The sequence below is a fragment of the Triturus cristatus genome, chromosome 8 (genome assembly GCF_964204655.1).
Source record: "Triturus cristatus chromosome 8, aTriCri1.1, whole genome shotgun sequence".
NCBI lineage: Eukaryota > Metazoa > Chordata > Amphibia > Caudata > Salamandridae > Triturus > Triturus cristatus.
In genome coordinates, this window is record NC_140591.1 from 447,739,212 (window position 1) to 447,761,421 (window position 22,210).

The following is a 22,210-nucleotide window of genomic DNA, read 5'->3' on the forward strand; positions in this document are numbered from 1 at the left end:
AGGAATGTCATGGAATGTCAGGAATGTCAGGAATGTCATGTCTTTTAATGGAATGTCAGGAATGTCATGTCTTTTAATGGAATGTCAGGAATGTCATGTCTTTTAATGGAATGTCATGTCTTTTGACGGAATGTCAGGAATGGCATATCTTTTGATGGAATGTCAGGAATGTCATGTCTTTTAATGGAATGTCAGGAATGTCAGGATTGTCAGGAATGTCATGTCTTTTAATGGAATGTCAGGAATGTCAGTCATGTCATGGAATGTCAGGAATGTCATGTCTTTTCATGGAATGTCAGGAATGTCATGTCTTTTAATGGAATGTCAGGAATGTCATGTCTTTAATGGAATGTCAGGAATGTCAGTCATGTCATGGAATGTCAGGAATGTCATGTCTTTTAATGGAATATCAGGAATGTTATGTCTTTTGATGGAATGTCAGGAATGTCATGTCTTTTAATGGAATGTCTGGAATGTCATGGAATGTCAGGAATGTCATGTCTTTTGATGGAATGTCAGGAATGTCATGTCTTTTAATGGAATGTCAGGAATGTCATGTTGTTTAATGGAATGTCAGGAATGTCATGTCTTTTAATGGAATGTCAGGAATGTCAGTCATGTCATGGAATGTCATGTCTTTTAATGGAATGTCAGGAATGTCATGTCTTTTGATGGAATATCAAGAATGTCATGTCTTGATGGAATGTCTGGAATGTCATGTCTTGTAATGGAATGTCAGGAATGTCATGTCATGTCTTTTAATGGAATGTCAGGAATGTCATGTCTTTTAATGTAATGTCAGGAATGTCAGGAATGTCATGTCTTTTAATGGAATGTCAGGAATGTCATGTAATGTCAGGAATGTCATGTCTTTTAATGGAATGTCAGGAATGTCATGTCTTTTAATGGAATGTCAGGAATGTCATGTCTTTTAATGGAATGTCTGGAATGTCATGTCTTTAATGGAATGTCATGTCTTTTAATGGAATGTCAGGAATGTCATGTCTTTTAATGGAATGTCAGGAATGTCATGTCTTTAATGGAATGTCAGGAATGTCAGTCATGTCATGGAATGTCAGGAATGTCATGTCTTTTAATGGAATGTCAGGAATGTCATGTCTTTTAATGGAATGTCAGGAATTTCATGTCTTTAATGGAATGTCAGGAATGTCAGTCATGTATTGGAATGTCAGGAATGTCATGTCTTTTAATGGAATGTCAGGAATGTCATGGAATGTCAGGAATGTCATGTCTTTTAATGGAATGTCAGGAATGTCATGTCTTTTAATGGAATGTCAGGAATGTCAGTCATGTCATGGAATGTCAGGAATGTCATGTCTTTTAATGGAATGTCAGGAATGTCATGTCTTTTAATGGAATGTCTGGAATGTCATGTCTTTTAATGGAATGTCAGGAATGTCATGGAATGTCAGGAATGTCATGTCTTTTAATGGAATGTCATGTCTTTTAATGGAATGTCAAGAATGTCAGGAATGTCATGTCTTTTAATGGAATGTCAGGAATGTCATGTATTTAATGGAATGTCAGGAATGTCAGTCATGTCATGGAATGTCAGGAATGTCATTGCTTTTAATGGAATGTCAGGAATGTCATGTCTTTTAATGGAATGTCAGGAATGTCATGGAATGTCAGGAATGTCAGGAATGTCATGTCTTTTAATGGAATGTCAGGAATGTCATGTCTTTTAATGGAATGTCATGTCTTTTGACGGAATGTCAGGAATGGCATATCTTTTGATGGAATGTCAGGAATGTCATGTCTTTTAATGGAATGTCAGGAATGTCAGGATTGTCAGGAATGTCATGTCTTTTAATGGAATGTCAGGAATGTCAGTCATGTCATGGAATGTCAGGAATGTCATGTCTTTTAATGGAATGTCAGGAATGTCATGTCTTTTAATGGAATGTCAGGAATGTCATGTCTTTAATGGAATGTCAGGAATGTCAGTCATGTCATGGAATGTCAGAAATGTCATGTCTTTTAATGGAATGTTAGGAATGTCATGTCTTTTGATGGAATATCAAGAATGTTATGTCTTTTGATGGAATGTCAGGAATGTCATGTCTTTTAATGGAATGTCAGGAATATCATGGAATGTCAGGAATGTCAGGAATGTCATGTCTTTTAATGGAATGTCAGGAATATCATGTCTTTTAATGGAATGTCAGGAATGTCATGTCTTTAATGGAATGTCAGGAATGTCAGTCATGTCATGGAATGTCAGGAATGTCATGTCTTTTAATGGAATGTCAGGAATGTCATGTCTTTTAATGGAATGTCAGGAATGTCAGTCATGTCATGGAATGTCAGGAATGTCATGTCTTTTAATGGAATGTCAGGAATGTCATGTCTTTTAATGGAATGTCAGGAATGTCAGTCATGTCATGGAATGTCAGGAATGTCATGTCTTTTAATGGAATGTCAGGAATGTCATGTCTTTTAATGGAATGTCAGGAATTTCATGTCTTTAATGGAATGTCAGGAATGTCAGTCATGTCATGGAATGTCAGGAATGTCATGTCTTTTAATGGAATGTCAGGAATGTCATGTCTTTTGATGGAATATCAGGAATTTTATGTCTTTTGATGGAATGTCAGGAATGTCATGTCTTTTAATGGAATGTCTGGAATGTCATGTCTTTTAATGGAATGTCAGGAATGTCAGGGAATGTCAGGAATGTCATGTCTTTTAATGGAATGTCATGTCTTTTAATGGAATGTCAAGAATGTCAGGAATGTCATGTCTTTTAATGGAATGTCAGGAATGTCATGTATTTAATGGAATGTCAGGAATGTCAGTCATGTCATGGAATGTCAGGAATGTCATTGCTTTTAATGGAATGTCAGGAATGTCATGTCTTTTAATGGAATGTCAGGAATGTCATGGAATGTCAGGAATGTCAGGAATGTCATGTCTTTTAATGGAATGTCAGGAATGTCATGTCTTTTAATGGAATGTCAGGAATGTCATGTCTTTTAATGGAATGTCATGTCTTTTGACGGAATGTCAGGAATGGCATATCTTTTGATGGAATGTCAGGAATGTCATGTCTTTTAATGGAATGTCAGGAATGTCAGGATTGTCAGGAATGTCATGTCTTTTAATGGAATGTCAGGAATGTCAGTCATGTCATGGAATGTCAGGAATGTCATGTCTTTTAATGGAATGTCAGGAATGTCATGTCTTTTAATGGAATGTCAGGAATGTCATGTCTTTAATGGAATGTCAGGAATGTCAGTCATGTCATGGAATGTCAGGAATGTCATGTCTTTTAATGGAATGTTAGGAATGTCATGTCTTTTGATGGAATATCAAGAATGTTATGTCTTTTGATGGAATGTCAGGAATGTCATGTCTTTTAATGGAATGTCAGGAATATCATGGAATGTCAGGAATGTCAGGAATGTCATGTCTTTTAATGGAATGTCAGGAATATCATGTCTTTTAATGGAATGTCAGGAATGTCATGTCTTTAATGGAATGTCAGGAATGTCAGTCATGTCATGGAATGTCAGGAATGTCATGTCTTTTAATGGAATGTCAGGAATGTCATGTCTTTTAATGGAATGTCAGGAATGTCAGTCATGTCATGGAATGTCAGGAATGTCATGTCTTTTAATGGAATGTCAGGAATGTCATGTCTTTTAATGGAATGTCAGGAATGTCAGTCATGTCATGGAATGTCAGGAATGTCATGTCTTTTAATGGAATGTCAGGAATGTCATGTCTTTAATGGAATGTCAGGAATGTCAGTCATGTCATGGAATGTCAGGAATGTCATGTCTTTTAATGGAATGTCAGGAATGTCATGTCTTTTGATGGAATATCAGGAATGTTATGTCTTTTGATGGAATGTCAGGAATGTCATGTCTTTTAATGGAATGTCAGGAATGTCATGGAATGTCAGGAATGTCATGGAATGTCAGGAATGTCAGGAATGTCATGTCTTTTGATGGAATGTCAGGAATGTCATGCCTTTTAATGGAATGTCAGGAAATTCATGTCTTTTAATGGAATGTCAGGAATGTCATGGAATGTCAGGAATGTCATGTCTTTTAATGGAATGTCAGGAATGTCACGTCTTTTAATGGAATGTCAGTCATGTCATGGAATGTCAGGAATGTCATGTCTTTTAATGGAATGTCAGGAATGTCATGTCTTTTAATGGAATGTCAGGAATATCATGGAATGTCAGGAATGTCAGGAATGTCATGTCTTTTAATGGAATGTCAGGAATGTCAGTCATGTCATGGAATGTCAGGAATGTCATGTCTTTTAATGGAATGTCAGGAATGTCAGTCATGTCATGGAATGTCAGGAATGTCATGTCTTTTAATGGAATGTCAGGAATGTCATGTCTTTTAATGGAATGTCTGGAATGTCATGTCTTTTAATGGAATGTCAGGAATGTCATGGAATGTCAGGAATGTCATGGAATGTCATGTCTTTTAATGGAATATCAAGAATGTCATGTCTTTTGATGGAATGTCAGGAATGTCATGTCTTTTGATGAAATGTCAGGAATGTCATGTCGTTTAATGGAATGTCAGGAATGTCATGTCTTTTAATGGAATGTCAGGAATGTCAGTCATGTCATGGAATGTCATGTCTTTTAATGGAATGTCAGGAATGTCAGTCATATCATGGAATGTCAGGAATGTCATGCCTTTTAATGGAATGTCAGGAATGTCATGTCTTTTAATGGAATGTCTGGAATGTCATGTCTTTTGATGGAATGTCAGGAATGTCATGGAATATCAGGAATGTCATGTCTTTTAATGGAATGTCATGTCTTTTAATGGAATGTCAGGAATGTCAGGAATGTCATGTCTTTTAATGGAATATCAGGAATGTCATGTCTTTAACGGAATGTCAGGAATGTCAGTCATGTCATGGAATGTGTGAAGTGTCATGTCTTTTAATGGAATGTCATGGAATGTCATGTCTTTTAATGGAATGTCAGGAATGTCATGTCGTTTAATGGAATGTCTGGAATGTCAGGAATGTCATGTCTTTTAATGGAATGTCAGGAATGTCAGTCATGTCATGGAATGTCAGGAATGTCATGTCTTTTAATGGAATGTTAGGAATGTCATGTCTTTTGATGGAATATCAAGAATGTTATGTCTTTTGATGGAATGTCAGGAATGTCATGTCTTTTAATGGAATGTCAGGAATATCATGGAATGTCAGGAATGTCAGGAATGTCATGTCTTTTAATGGAATGTCAGGAATATCATGTCTTTTAATGGAATGTCAGGAATGTCATGTCTTTAATGGAATGTCAGGAATGTCAGTCATGTCATGGAATGTCAGGAATGTCATGTCTTTTAATGGAATGTCAGGAATGTCATGTCTTTTAATGGAATGTCAGGAATGTCAGTCATGTCATGGAATGTCAGGAATGTCATGTCTTTTAATGGAATGTCAGGAATGTCATGTCTTTTAATGGAATGTCAGGAATGTCAGTCATGTCATGGAATGTCAGGAATGTCATGTCTTTTAATGGAATGTCAGGAATGTCATGTCTTTTAATGGAATGTCAGGAATGTCATGTCTTTAATGGAATGTCAGGAATGTCAGTCATGTCATGGAATGTCAGGAATGTCATGTCTTTTAATGGAATGTCAGGAATGTCATGTCTTTTGATGGAATATCAGGAATTTTATGTCTTTTGATGGAATGTCAGGAATGTCATGTCTTTTAATGGAATGTCTGGAATGTCATGTCTTTTAATGGAATGTCAGGAATGTCAGGGAATGTCAGGAATGTCATGTCTTTTAATGGAATGTCATGTCTTTTAATGGAATGTCAAGAATGTCAGGAATGTCATGTCTTTTAATGGAATGTCAGGAATGTCATGTATTTAATGGAATGTCAGGAATGTCAGTCATGTCATGGAATGTCAGGAATGTCATTGCTTTTAATGGAATGTCAGGAATGTCATGTCTTTTAATGGAATGTCAGGAATGTCATGGAATGTCAGGAATGTCAGGAATGTCATGTCTTTTAATGGAATGTCAGGAATGTCATGTCTTTTAATGGAATGTCAGGAATGTCATGTCTTTTAATGGAATGTCATGTCTTTTGACGGAATGTCAGGAATGGCATATCTTTTGATGGAATGTCAGGAATGTCATGTCTTTTAATGGAATGTCAGGAATGTCAGGATTGTCAGGAATGTCATGTCTTTTAATGGAATGTCAGGAATGTCAGTCATGTCATGGAATGTCAGGAATGTCATGTCTTTTAATGGAATGTCAGGAATGTCATGTCTTTTAATGGAATGTCAGGAATGTCATGTCTTTAATGGAATGTCAGGAATGTCAGTCATGTCATGGAATGTCAGGAATGTCATGTCTTTTAATGGAATGTTAGGAATGTCATGTCTTTTGATGGAATATCAAGAATGTTATGTCTTTTGATGGAATGTCAGGAATGTCATGTCTTTTAATGGAATGTCAGGAATATCATGGAATGTCAGGAATGTCAGGAATGTCATGTCTTTTAATGGAATGTCAGGAATATCATGTCTTTTAATGGAATGTCAGGAATGTCATGTCTTTAATGGAATGTCAGGAATGTCAGTCATGTCATGGAATGTCAGGAATGTCATGTCTTTTAATGGAATGTCAGGAATGTCATGTCTTTTAATGGAATGTCAGGAATGTCAGTCATGTCATGGAATGTCAGGAATGTCATGTCTTTTAATGGAATGTCAGGAATGTCATGTCTTTTAATGGAATGTCAGGAATGTCAGTCATGTCATGGAATGTCAGGAATGTCATGTCTTTTAATGGAATGTCAGGAATGTCATGTCTTTTAATGGAATGTCAGGAATGTCATGTCTTTAATGGAATGTCAGGAATGTCAGTCATGTCATGGAATGTCAGGAATGTCATGTCTTTTAATGGAATGTCAGGAATGTCATGTCTTTTGATGGAATATCAGGAATGTTATGTCTTTTGATGGAATGTCAGGAATGTCATGTCTTTTAATGGAATGTCAGGAATGTCATGGAATGTCAGGAAAGTCATGGAATGTCAGGAATGTCAGGAATGTCATGTCTTTTGATGGAATGTCAGGAATGTCATGCCTTTTAATGGAATGTCAGGAAATTCATGTCTTTTAATGGAATGTCAGGAATGTCATGGAATGTCAGGAATGTCATGTCTTTTAATGGAATGTCAGGAATGTCACGTCTTTTAATGGAATGTCAGTCATGTCATGGAATGTCAGGAATGTCATGTCTTTTAATGGAATGTCAGGAATGTCATGTCTTTTAATGGAATGTCAGGAATATCATGGAATGTCAGGAATGTCAGGAATGTCATGTCTTTTAATGGAATGTCAGGAATGTCAGTCATGTCATGGAATGTCAGGAATGTCATGTCTTTTAATGGAATGTCAGGAATGTCAGTCATGTCATGGAATGTCAGGAATGTCATGTCTTTTAATGGAATGTCAGGAATGTCATGTCTTTTAATGGAATGTCTGGAATGTCATGTCTTTTAATGGAATGTCAGGAATGTCATGGAATGTCAGGAATGTCATGGAATGTCATGTCTTTTAATGGAATATCAAGAATGTCATGTCTTTTGATGGAATGTCAGGAATGTCATGTCTTTTGATGAAATGTCAGGAATGTCATGTCGTTTAATGGAATGTCAGGAATGTCATGTCTTTTAATGGAATGTCAGGAATGTCAGTCATGTCATGGAATGTCATGTCTTTTAATGGAATGTCAGGAATGTCAGTCATATCATGGAATGTCAGGAATGTCATGCCTTTTAATGGAATGTCAGGAATGTCATGTCTTTTAATGGAATGTCTGGAATGTCATGTCTTTTGATGGAATGTCAGGAATGTCATGGAATATCAGGAATGTCATGTCTTTTAATGGAATGTCATGTCTTTTAATGGAATGTCAGGAATGTCAGGAATGTCATGTCTTTTAATGGAATATCAGGAATGTCATGTCTTTAACGGAATGTCAGGAATGTCAGTCATGTCATGGAATGTGTGAAGTGTCATGTCTTTTAATGGAATGTCATGGAATGTCATGTCTTTTAATGGAATGTCAGGAATGTCATGTCGTTTAATGGAATGTCTGGAATGTCAGGAATGTCATGTCTTTTAATGGAATGTCAGGAATGTCAGTCATGTCATGGAATGTCAGGAATGTCATGTCTTTTAATGGAATGTCTGGAATGTCATGTCTTTTAATGGAATGTCTGGAATGTCATGTCTTTTAATGGAATGCCAGGAATATCAGTCATGTCATGGAATGTCAGGAATGTCATGTCTTTTAATGGAATGTCAGGAATATCATGTCTTTTAATGGAATGTCAGGAATGTCATGTCTTTAATGGAATTTCAGGAATGTCTGTCATGTCATGGAATGTCAGGAATGTCATGTCTTTTAATGGAATGTCAGGAATGCCATGTCTTTTAATGGAATGTCAGGAATGTCATGTCATTTAATGGAATGTCATGGAATGTCATGTCTTTTAATGGAATGTCAGGAATGTCATGTCTTTTGATGGAATGTCAGGAACGTCATGTCTTTTAATGGAATGTCAGGAATGTCATGGAATGTCAGGAATGTCATGTCTTTTAATGGAATGTCAGGAATGTCATGTCTTTTAATGGAATGTCAAGAATGTCATGTAATGTCAGGAATGTCATGTCTTTTGATGGAATGTCAGGAATGTCATGTCTTTTAATGGAATGTCAGGAATGTCATGTCTTTTAATGGAATGTCTGGAATGTCATGTCTTTAATGGAATGTCATGTCTTTTAATGGAATGTCAGGAATGTCATGTCTTTTAATGGAATATCAGGAATGTCAGTCATGTCATGGAATGTCATGTCTTTTAATGGAATGTCAGGAATGTCAGTCATGTCATGGAATGTCAGGAATGTCATGTCTTTTAATGGAATGTCAGGAATGTCATTTCTTTTTTTTTTTTTTTTTAAACCTTTATTGACACAGCAGTTATGTACAGTCACGGGCCTACAACCGCCGAGGCCGGCCGCTAGCATGTAAAAAGGAAACACAGTACAGCAGAAAAATGAGCAACCTGCACGGGAGGGTGGATTTCAGGCCCACAACTCGACTCAACCCGACAAGAAGGTTTTGAATTAACATTTTATGAAAAAGAAACAACAAAACGAAACTAAAACCAGGCGTGTAAACTCTCTAAGCAGGAGCTTGCTCTCACATGGGGGGGCAACCGCCACACGGCGGCACTATAGTCAGAAGCTAGTATTAGGAAAGGCAGGAGGGGGGGCAGGGAAAAGTCCGAGTGCCAAGTCCAGGAAGGATCAGGAATATCCGAGCTAAGGGGACAGAGCTACATCAGAAGTGATCACCAGGAGGGGGCGTGCATATGTCTCCGCGGTAAGAATTCCATGGACCCCACATCTTGTTCCATTTCTTAGGTTTGCCTCTAGCAACATACACCGTTTTCTCCCGGAACATGCACCAATCCATGTTTTCTCTCCATTTTGACACCGTAGGAGACCTACCCGAGCCCCACAGCTGCGCGATGTCCCTTTTGGCTATCATATTGCCCAGAGTCACCCAGCGCTCCTGAGCCGCATTACAATCAGTCGGTTCCCACACATTCAACACACAGCGCCGCGCCTCCGGGAGTAGAGCCACACCAGTGACCTCCTCCATCACTGCATGCACCCTAGTCCAGAACCGGACAACCACTGGACACTCCCACAAAATATGCAGGAAGGTACCAAGCAGGCCACAACCACGCCTACAGAAACCATCACTCGAATAGCCCAAGCGAAGCAAACGGGGACCGGTAACATAGACCCTGTGCAATATCTTTAACTGCACAAATCTAAGGCGAGCGGGTATGGCCACTTCCCTCGGCGAGGCTATAGCCGCGACCCAGTCCTCGTCGTCCAATTCTAGGCCATCAGCGACCCAGACCTCTCGCAGGCGGGTGAGGAGGTCCGCGCGGGTATTTATCAATTTTTTATAAATCAGAGAAATGGTGCTGTCTGGCAAGTACCCATCAAGTAGACGATCTTCCAAGGGGGAGGCCTCAGGAATATCAGCTGGGTTCGGGAAGGCAGAAAGCAGGGCGTGGCGGACCTGCGCGTATCGAAAGAATTCCCTATCGCTCAGACTATATTCGGTCCGAAGGACATCGAACGTTTTAAAAGCGCCCTTCGCCCACAAATCCCCCACTCGACTAATACCGATCGTGTCCCACTTCTCAAATCCCTTAGTGCGCCACAGCCCGCCCAACTCTTCAGAAGCATACAGTGGAGTCGCACGAGTCAGGCGGCCCCTCCAGCCCGTAGCAGCAGTGGCGCAGTGCCATGCGCGCACAGCGCTGTTCGTGGGGCCCGTAAGTTTAGTGCGTCCCTTCTTGGAGTAAAGCATTCGATTGAAATCCCCACCCGGCAACAGTAGCTTATCCATCTCATACGCGGGGTTCAGCGCTGGGCCATATGTCCCATGGTTCACCGCCACCAGCTGGGACGCCCAATAATACCTTCTGATATCTGGAAGAGCTATGCCACCACCGTACCATGGAAGAGTCAGCTTAGCGAGAGCGATACGCGGTCTCCCGTCCCAAACCAGCTGTCGCTGCAGGCTCTCCACCTCCCGAAAATACCGTGTAGGCACCACATCCAGCGTATTCTGTAGGGCATACAAAAAACGTGGCAGAGACATCATTTTAAATAAGGCCGCCCTGCCAAGCGGCGATAGCGGAAGCCTTCGCCAACGAACTACGTCAGCCCGAAGCCGCTGAAGCGGTGGCAGCAGATTCAGAGAGTAACGAACCGCTGGACTCAAGGAGACGTGAATGCCTAAATATTTAAATCCAGACTGTGAGATTTGAATCGGACAGCCGCGAGGGAGAAGAGGGGGGTCGCCGACCAACACATACACACACGACTTGGCCCAATTGATAACAAACCCAGAATTGCGGCCGAAGGAGGTCAAAACATCGAACAACACTATCAATGATTTCCGCGGCGAGGTGAGGTAGAGCAAAATGTCATCAGCGTAAAGAGACACACGGTCCTCAAACGTCGGAGTCCACCGGATGCCCGCCATAGAGGGCTCCCACCGAAGCCATGCCACCAGGGGTTCCAACGCAAGAGCAAAAAGAAGCGGGGACAGGGGGCAACCCTGTCGTGTGCCCCTCCCGAGCACAAAGGGGGCAGACACCCTACCATTCACCACCACCTGCGCCAGCGGCTCCACATACAACAGTTTCACCCATCCAATGAATCCGGGTCCAAAACCAAACTTGGCCAGTGCCGCCCAAAGATACGACCATTCCAGCGTATCGAACGCCATTGTGGCGTCCAAGGACGCCAAAATGGTGGGCTCCTGGATACAATCGACTCTTGCGAGAACTCCATGCAAGCGCCGCAGGTTCAACGCGGTGTTGCGATGCGGAATAAAACCAGATTGGTCCGGATGGACCAGGTCACTGATTACATTAATCAGTCGGTTTGCAAGGACCTTCGCAAGGATCTTTGGTTCAGCATTTAGGAGTGAGATAGGCCTATAAGATGCACAACTGTCTCGCGGCTTACCCTCTTTATGGAGAACCACAATAGTTGCAAGCCGTTGGTCCAGCGGAAGGGAGCCAACCTCAAGCGACGCATTAAACATCTCACGGAGATAAGGCGCCAGCTTCTCAGGACGAAGCTTGTACAGCTCGATCGGCAGACCATTCGGGCCCAAAGCCTTTCCGGAGCGGACCGCACGAATCGCCAGTGCTATCTCGTCATTCGTCAATGCCGCATCCATCAAGTCTCTGTCGGCGGCAGAGAGGCATGGCAATGTAATATCTCGTAACAATTGACGAGAGTCATCCTCCGGCCTATCCGAGACCAACGAATAGACGTCATGCAGATGATCCGCAAAACAGGTCACTATCTCTCCGGGATCTGTAACACTCACACCGTCGGCACGCACAATCACCGGGACCACACGATTCGCTCTTTCGCTCTTTTCCAGCCACGCAATCAATTTTCCAGCCTTGTCACCCACATCATACAAGCGCCCCTGCTGTTCCCGACTAGTGAGCTTGGCAGCATTCGTAACCAGCGCCCTATAGTCCGATTGCTTAAGGCTAAGGGCGTGAAGTTTCTCCCTCGTGACTCCCCGCCCAAGATCCTCTTCCATGCTAGTTATGTCAGACTCCAGGTGCACCACCTCCTCGTTTTTACGCTTCTTAGCAAGGGAGATCAAGGATAGGGCCTGCCCACGGATCACCACCTTAAAGGCCTCCCACAATGTCAAAGCCGACGAGACGGAGCCCTGGTTCCACGAAAAACCGGTCAAGAGACTTCACCAATTGGGCACGAACTGTGGGGTCGCGGAGATACCAGGGATTGATCGGTGCCACCCTCCCCCCAGCCCCCAAGGCAATATCCAAGTGGAGCAGCACCGGGGAATGATCAGAAATTCCACGAGCTAGATGTTTAACTTCCCCGATCATTGGGGCTTGGGCGGCCGGCATCAGCACATAGTCCAATCTAGATAAGGAGCCGTGGGCCCCAGAGTGGAACGTAAACTGAGCCAGCCCCGGGTGCATCGCTCTCCAACAATCTACCAGTCCCATAGTGTCAATAAAGCCACCTAACCAAGAATGCGCCCCAGGGAGGTCTCTGGGCGGGTGTCGATCCTCTCTACCAGACACAACAGAGTTGAAATCCCCACCAACCAGCAACAGGCCCTCAGGGAGCCCGAGCAATAGCCCACCCAAATCCGCGAAGGTGGTAGTCTGCAACCCAGGGGGGACATAAACCGAAACCAGACACAAAGTCCTACCCTCCCACCGGCCAACCAGCGCTACGTAGCACCCCCGATCATCGTGCTTCACCTCATCTATTTCCAGTGGGAGAGAGGCTCGGACCAGAATGCCTACCCCTCTGGATCCAGTAGTAAAGCCTGAGTGGGCCACCAAACGGTAGCCCCGTCTATTCAATGCCTGACAGGAGTTGCCCACCAAATGCGTCTCTTGTAGGAAGACAACATCAGGAGAGAGACGTTTCAGATATTGTAGCACCACCCCTCGCTTCAGACGGTCCCCCAAGCCATTGACATTCCATGTTAAAATATGCAATCCCCTACCCCCCATCCCCACCACAACGATTATCCCACCCACTGCGAGAGCAAAAAACAGAACATCGATCACCTGGTGTAAAACAAACCTGAAACAAAAACAACTCCCCCACCACCACCCCCCCAACTCCCGTTACACACCCCCCCACCCCGCACCCCTGCACTAGAACATCTAGCCACCCCAACTCGCAGTGTGCCTGTCGCCCCGACATGAACCTAGTCTACGAAAAGAAAGAAAACCCCCCTAGAGGAGGAAGAGTCTCACCAGATATCCCGCAGCCCCCCGGCACAAAAGGAAGGGTAATGCAGTCCCACGAAAAAGGTCACCCCTGACCAAAGTCTGAGTTCAACACACGATGAGCCAGGAACCATAGGTCAGTAGTTCACGGGTGCTCCGCTGAGCCACCTCCGCCGTCCTCGGTCCGCTCCTCTCCCCCGCGCCGACGATGCAATGTATCAAGCCAGTCCTCCACCGCATCTGGCCGGTCGAAAAAGTAGGTCCGGTCCTCCAGTTCAATACGAAGCTTAGCCGGGAAAAGCATGGCGTACTTCAGACCCATGTCACAGTCAGAAACCCCATGCGCTGTTTTTGGACCGCCTGAGTAAAGTCAGGATAGAAGCTGACGTCCACGTTCTCGTACTTCAGTGGGCCATTTACCCGGGAGGTCTGTAGGATGGCGTCGCGGTCCCTAAAGTTAAAGATCCTGGCAATGATGGGCCGCGGTGGGGCCCCCGGCTTCGGCCGACCCCCCGGAACTCTGTGGGCCCGCTCCACCATAAAGTATTTGCTGAGGCCCTTCGGCACGAGGTGGTTCAGGATCAGGTCCTCCACAAAAAGATCCACTGACCCATCCTCCGACCTCTCCGGCACACCTACAATGCGCACGTTATTACGCCGTGCCTGGCCTTCAAAATCCTCCAGCCGCTTGACCGAAAGGTCGGCGAGGGCCCTCAGACTGTGAAGCTCCGTCTGCAGTTCAGTAACATCTTTCGTAAGGCCCGAAGTCGTGAGAGCAAGTGAATTGACCTTGTCACTGATTTTCGAAAGGTCCGCTCTGAGTAGGTTGACATCAATTGACACAGTGTCCAGCTTGTGGGCCAGAGAGTCAAACCTTTGGCCAACCGACTCCTTCATGGCATCGATGGCACCCATGACATCGTTGAGTGTCAATTCCGCCGAGGGTGACGGTCCCTCTCGAACCACCTCTGCAGGCCCACTCGGACCAGGAGATCCCTTCTGCTGGGCATACCGATCCATGTTGTTCGTCTGCACATAACCACCTCTCCGAGTGGTCTTGGGCCTTTGCTTGTCCCCGTCTAGTCGGGCTGCCATTACACGGCAGAGGACGCCAACTCTTGGATGCCCGTGTGTTGTAGTTGTTCCCTGGGGGGGGCGCACCGCAATCAGTGGTGGACAGCTCCCGCTGCCGATATCCTCCGCCGGCCTCCGAGCTGCTCAGATGTAGAGCCACTGCAGGCGCCCGCTCTCCAAGTCGCAGAGGAGAGTCGAAAGCGAAAGTGAAACCCGGGGGGCACGGGTCAGCCCGAAGCTCCGGATCCGTTGTTGTTCAATTGAGACACGGGGAAGATGCCAACCCGAGTCCGGGGCAGCGCAGCGGAGCAGGCCTCTCTCCCCAGACCGAATAAATCAAGTTCCCAAAATCCGATTTGAGTTCTGAGAACAGGAGTAGCCTCAGCATAGGTTCACCCGCATTATTCCTTCAAAATAACAGGATGAAATCCAGGATAATCGTGGGAGGCTGCGTGGATCCCGGGAGCCCTGTGCCTACGCGTCCATCATGGTTGCGCGCTAGGCTCCTCCCCAATGTCATGTCTTTTGATGGAATATCAGGAATGTCATGTCTTTTGATGGAATGTCAGGAATGTCATGTCTTTTAATAGAATGTCTGGAATGTCATGTCTTTTAATGAAATGTCAGGAATGTCATGTCTTTTAATGGAATGTCAGGAATGTCATGTCTTTTAATGGAATGTCAGGAATGTCATGGAATGTCAGGAATGTCATGTCTTTTAATGGAATGTCAGGAATGTCATGTAATGTCAGGAATGTCACGTCTTTTAATGGAATGTCAGGAATGTCATGTCTTTTAATGGAATGTCAGGAATGTCAGTCATGTCAGGAATGTCATGTCTTTTAATGGAATGTCAGAAATGTCATGTCTTTTAATGGAATGTCTGGTCTTTAATGGAATGTCATGTCTTTTAATGGAATGTCAGGAATGGCATGTCTTTTAATGGAATGTCAGTCATGTCATGGAATGTCAGGAATGTCATGTCTTTTAATGGAATGTCAGGAATGTCGTGTCTTTAGTGGAATGTCAGGAATGTCAGTCATGTCATGGAATGTCAGCAATGTCATGTCTTTTAATTGAATGTTAGGAATGTCATGGAATGTCAGGAATGTCATGTCTTTTAATGGAATGTCAGGAATGTCAGTCATGTCATGGAATGTCAGGAATGTCATGTCTTTTAATGGAATGTCAGGAATGTCATGTCTTTTAATGGAATGTCAGGAATGTCATGTCTTTAGTGGAATGTCAGGAATGTCATGTCTTTTAATGGAATGTCAGGAATGTCAGTCATGTCATGGAATGTCAGGAATGTCATGTCTTTTAATGGAATATTAGGAATGTCATGTCTTTTAATGGAATGTCAGGAATGTCAGTCATGTCATGGAATGTCAGGAATGTCATGTCTTTTAATGGAATATCAGGAATGTCATGTTTTTAATGGAATGTCAGGAATGTCAGTCATGTCATGGAATGTCAGGAATGTCATGTCTTTTAATGGAATTTCAGGAATGTCATGTCGTTTAATGGAATGTCTGGAATGTCATGTCATTTAATGGAATGTCATGGAATGTCATGTCTTTTAATGGAATGTCAGGAATATCATGTCTTTTGATGGAATGTCAGGAATGTCATGTCTTTTAATGGAATGTCAGGAATGTCATGGAATGTCAGGAATGTCATGTCTTAATGGAATGTCAGTAATGTCATGTCTTTTGATGGAATGTCAGGAATGTCATGTCTTTTAATGAAATGTCAGGAATGTCATGTCGTTTAATGGAATGTCAGGAATGTCATGTCTTTTAATGGAATGTCAGGAATGTCAGTCATGTCATGGAATGTCATGTCTTTAAATGGAATGTCAGGAATGTCAGTCATGTCATGGAATGTCAGGAATGTCATGTCTTTTAATGGAATGTCAGGAATGTCATATCTTTTGATGGAATGTCAGGAATGTCATGTCTTTTAATGGAATGTTTGGAATGTCATGTCTTTTAATGGAATGTCTGGAATGTCATGTCTTTTAATGAAATGTCTGGAATGTCATGTCTTTTAATGGAATGTCAGGAATGTCATGTCTTTTAATGGAATGTCATGGAATGTCAGGAATGTCATGTCTTTTAATGGAATGTCAGGAATGGCATGTCTTTTAATGGAATGTCAAGAATGTCAGGAATGTCATGTCTTTTAATGGAATGTCAGGAATGTCATGTCTTTTAATGGAATGTCAGGAATGTCATGTAATGTTAGGAATGTCATGTCTTTTAATGGAATGTCAGGAATGTCATGTCTTTTAATGGAATGTCCGGAATGTCATGTCTTTTAATGGAATGTCTGGAATGTCATGTCTTTAATGGAATGTCATGTCTTTTAATGGAATGTCAGGAATGTCATGTCTTTTAATAGAATGTCAGTCATGTCATGGAATGTCAGGAATGTCATGTCTTTTAATGGAATGTCAGGAATGTCAGTCATATCATGGAATGTCATGTCTTTTAATGGAATGTCAGGAATGTCATGTCTTTTAATGGAATGTCAGGAATTTCATGGAATGTCTGGAATGTCATGTCTTTTAATGGAATGTCAGGAATGTCATGTCTTTTAATGGAATGTCAGGAATGTCAGTCATGTCATAGAATGTCAGGAATGTCATGTCTTTTAATGGAATGTCAGGAATGTCATGTCTTTTAATGGAATGTCTGGAATGTCATGTCTTTTGACGGAATATCAGGAATGGCATGTCTTTTGATGGAATGTCAGGAATGTCATGTCTTTTAATGGAATGTCAGGAATGTCAGGATTGTCAGGAATGTCATGTCTTTTGATGGAATGTCAGGAATGTCATGTCTTTTGATGGAATGTCAGGAATGTCAGTCATGTCATGGAATGTCAGGAATGTCATGTCTTTTCATGGAATGTCAGGAATGTCATGTCTTTTAATGGAATGTCAGGAATGTCATGTCTTTAATGGAATGTCAGGAATGTCAGTCATGTCATGGAATGTCAGGAATGTCATGTCTTTTAATGGAATATCAGGAATGTTATGTCTTTTGATGGAATGTCAGGAATGTCATGTCTTTTAATGGAATGTCTGGAATGTCATGGAATGTCAGGAATGTCATGTCTTTTGATGGAATGTCAGGAATGTCATGTCTTTTAATGGAATGTCAGGAATGTCATGTTGTTTAATGGAATGTCAGGAATGTCATGTCTTTTAATGGAATGTCAGGAATGTCAGTCATGTCATGGAATGTCATGTCTTTTAATGGAATGTCAGGAATGTCATGTCTTTTGATGGAATATCAAGAATGTCATGTCTTGATGGAATGTCTGGAATGTCATGTCTTGTAATGGAATGTCAGGAATGTCATGTCATGTCTTTTAATGGAATGTCAGGAATGTCATGTCTTTTAATGTAATGTCAGGAATGTCAGGAATGTCATGTCTTTTAATGGAATGTCAGGAATGTCATGTAATGTCAGGAATGTCATGTCTTTTAATGGAATGTCAGGAATGTCATGTCTTTTAATGGAATGTCAGGAATGTCATGTCTTTTAATGGAATGTCTGGAATGTCATGTCTTTAATGGAATGTCATGTCTTTTAATGGAATGTCAGGAATGTCATGTCTTTTAATGGAATGTCAGGAATGTCATGTCTTTAATGGAATGTCAGGAATGTCAGTCATGTCATGGAATGTCAGGAATGTCATGTCTTTTAATGGAATGTCAGGAATGTCATGTCTTTTAATGGAATGTCAGGAATTTCATGTCTTTAATGGAATGTCAGGAATGTCAGTCATGTATTGGAATGTCAGGAATGTCATGTCTTTTAATGGAATGTCAGGAATGTCATGGAATGTCAGGAATGTCATGTCTTTTAATGGAATGTCAGGAATGTCATGTCTTTTAATGGAATGTCAGGAATGTCAGTCATGTCATGGAATGTCAGGAATGTCATGTCTTTTAATGGAATGTCAGGAATGTCATGTCTTTTAATGGAATGTCTGGAATGTCATGTCTTTTAATGGAATGTCAGGAATGTCATGGAATGTCAGGAATGTCATGTCTTTTAATGGAATGTCATGTCTTTTAATGGAATGTCAAGAATGTCAGGAATGTCATGTCTTTTAATGGAATGTCAGGAATGTCATGTATTTAATGGAATGTCAGGAATGTCAGTCATGTCATGGAATGTCAGGAATGTCATTGCTTTTAATGGAATGTCAGGAATGTCATGTCTTTTAATGGAATGTCAGGAATGTCATGGAATGTCAGGAATGTCAGGAATGTCATGTCTTTTAATGGAATGTCAGGAATGTCATGTCTTTTAATGGAATGTCATGTCTTTTGACGGAATGTCAGGAATGGCATATCTTTTGATGGAATGTCAGGAATGTCATGTCTTTTAATGGAATGTCAGGAATGTCAGGATTGTCAGGAATGTCATGTCTTTTAATGGAATGTCAGGAATGTCAGTCATGTCATGGAATGTCAGGAATGTCATGTCTTTTAATGGAATGTCAGGAATGTCATGTCTTTTAATGGAATGTCAGGAATGTCATGTCTTTAATGGAATGTCAGGAATGTCAGTCATGTCATGGAATGTCAGAAATGTCATGTCTTTTAATGGAATGTTAGGAATGTCATGTCTTTTGATGGAATATCAAGAATGTTATGTCTTTTGATGGAATGTCAGGAATGTCATGTCTTTTAATGGAATGTCAGGAATATCATGGAATGTCAGGAATGTCAGGAATGTCATGTCTTTTAATGGAATGTCAGGAATATCATGTCTTTTAATGGAATGTCAGGAATGTCATGTCTTTAATGGAATGTCAGGAATGTCAGTCATGTCATGGAATGTCAGGAATGTCATGTCTTTTAATGGAATGTCAGGAATGTCATGTCTTTTAATGGAATGTCAGGAATGTCAGTCATGTCATGGAATGTCAGGAATGTCATGTCTTTTAATGGAATGTCAGGAATGTCATGTCTTTTAATGGAATGTCAGGAATGTCAGTCATGTCATGGAATGTCAGGAATGTCATGTCTTTTAATGGAATGTCAGGAATGTCATGTCTTTTAATGGAATGTCAGGAATGTCATGTCTTTAATGGAATGTCAGGAATGTCAGTCATGTCATGGAATGTCAGGAATGTCATGTCTTTTAATGGAATGTCAGGAATGTCATGTCTTTTGATGGAATATCAGGAATTTTATGTCTTTTGATGGAATGTCAGGAATGTCATGTCTTTTAATGGAATGTCTGGAATGTCATGTCTTTTAATGGAATGTCAGGAATGTCAGGGAATGTCAGGAATGTCATGTCTTTTAATGGAATGTCATGTCTTTTAATGGAATGTCAAGAATGTCAGGAATGTCATGTCTTTTAATGGAATGTCAGGAATGTCATGTATTTAATGGAATGTCAGGAATGTCAGTCATGTCATGGAATGTCAGGAATGTCATTGCTTTTAATGGAATGTCAGGAATGTCATGTCTTTTAATGGAATGTCAGGAATGTCATGGAATGTCAGGAATGTCAGGAATGTCATGTCTTTTAATGGAATGTCAGGAATGTCATGTCTTTTAATGGAATGTCAGGAATGTCATGTCTTTTAATGGAATGTCATGTCTTTTGACGGAATGTCAGGAATGGCATATCTTTTGATGGAATGTCAGGAATGTCATGTCTTTTAATGGAATGTCAGGAATGTCAGGATTGTCAGGAATGTCATGTCTTTTAATGGAATGTCAGGAATGTCAGTCATGTCATGGAATGTCAGGAATGTCATGTCTTTTAATGGAATGTCAGGAATGTCATGTCTTTTAATAGAATGTCAGGAATGTCATGTCTTTAATGGAATGTCAGGAATGTCAGTCATGTCATGGAATGTCAGGAATGTCATGTCTTTTAATGGAATGTTAGGAATGTCATGTCTTTTGATGGAATATCAAGAATGTTATGTCTTTTGATGGAATGTCAGGAATGTCATGTCTTTTAATGGAATGTCAGGAATATCATGGAATGTCAGGAATGTCAGGAATGTCATGTCTTTTAATGGAATGTCAGGAATATCATGTCTTTTAATGGAATGTCAGGAATGTCATGTCTTTAATGGAATGTCAGGAATGTCAGTCATGTCATGGAATGTCAGGAATGTCATGTCTTTTAATGGAATGTCAGGAATGTCATGTCTTTTAATGGAATGTCAGGAATGTCAGTCATGTCATGGAATGTCAGGAATGTCATGTCTTTTAATGGAATGTCAGGAATGTCATGTCTTTTAATGGAATGTCAGGAATGTCAGTCATGTCATGGAATGTCAGGAATGTCATGTCTTTTAATGGAATGTCAGGAATGTCATGTCTTTTAATGGAATGTCAGGAATGTCATGTCTTTAATGGAATGTCAGGAATGTCAGTCATGTCATGGAATGTCAGGAATGTCATGTCTTTTAATGGAATGTCAGGAATGTCATGTCTTTTGATGGAATATCAGGAATGTTATGTCTTTTGATGGAATGTCAGGAATGTCATGTCTTTTAATGGAATGTCAGGAATGTCATGGAATGTCAGGAATGTCATGGAATGTCAGGAATGTCAGGAATGTCATGTCTTTTGATGGAATGTCAGGAATGTCATGCCTTTTAATGGAATGTCAGGAAATTCATGTCTTTTAATGGAATGTCAGGAATGTCATGGAATGTCAGGAATGTCATGTCTTTTAATGGAATGTCAGGAATGTCACGTCTTTTAATGGAATGTCAGTCATGTCATGGAATGTCAGGAATGTCATGTCTTTTAATGGAATGTCAGGAATGTCATGTCTTTTAATGGAATGTCAGGAATATCATGGAATGTCAGGAATGTCAGGAATGTCATGTCTTTTAATGGAATGTCAGGAATGTCAGTCATGTCATGGAATGTCAGGAATGTCATGTCTTTTAATGGAATGTCAGGAATGTCAGTCATGTCATGGAATGTCAGGAATGTCATGTCTTTTAATGGAATGTCAGGAATGTCATGTCTTTTAATGGAATGTCTGGAATGTCATGTCTTTTAATGGAATGTCAGGAATGTCATGGAATGTCAGGAATGTCATGGAATGTCATGTCTTTTAATGGAATATCAAGAATGTCATGTCTTTTGATGGAATGTCAGGAATGTCATGTCTTTTGATGAAATGTCAGGAATGTCATGTCGTTTAATGGAATGTCAGGAATGTCATGTCTTTTAATGGAATGTCAGGAATGTCAGTCATGTCATGGAATGTCATGTCTTTTAATGGAATGTCAGGAATGTCAGTCATATCATGGAATGTCAGGAATGTCATGCCTTTTAATGGAATGTCAGAAATGTCATGTCTTTTGATGGAATATCAGGAATGTCATGTCTTTTGATGGAATGTCAGGAATGTCATGTCTTTTAATGGGATGTCAGGAATGTCATGTCTTTTAATGGAATGTCTGGAATGTCATGTCTTTTAATGGAATGCCAGGAATGTCAGTCATGTCATGGAATGTCAGGAATGTCATGTCTTTTAATGGAATGTCAGGAATGTCATGTCTTTTAATGGAATGTCAGGAATGTCATGTCTTTAATGGAATTTCAGGAATGTCTGTCATGTCATGGAATGTCAGGAATGTCATGTCTTTTAATGGAATGTCAGGAATGTCATGTCATTTAATGGAATGTCATGGAATGTCATGTCTTTTAATGGAATGTCAGGAATGTCATGTCTTTTGATGGAATGTCAGGA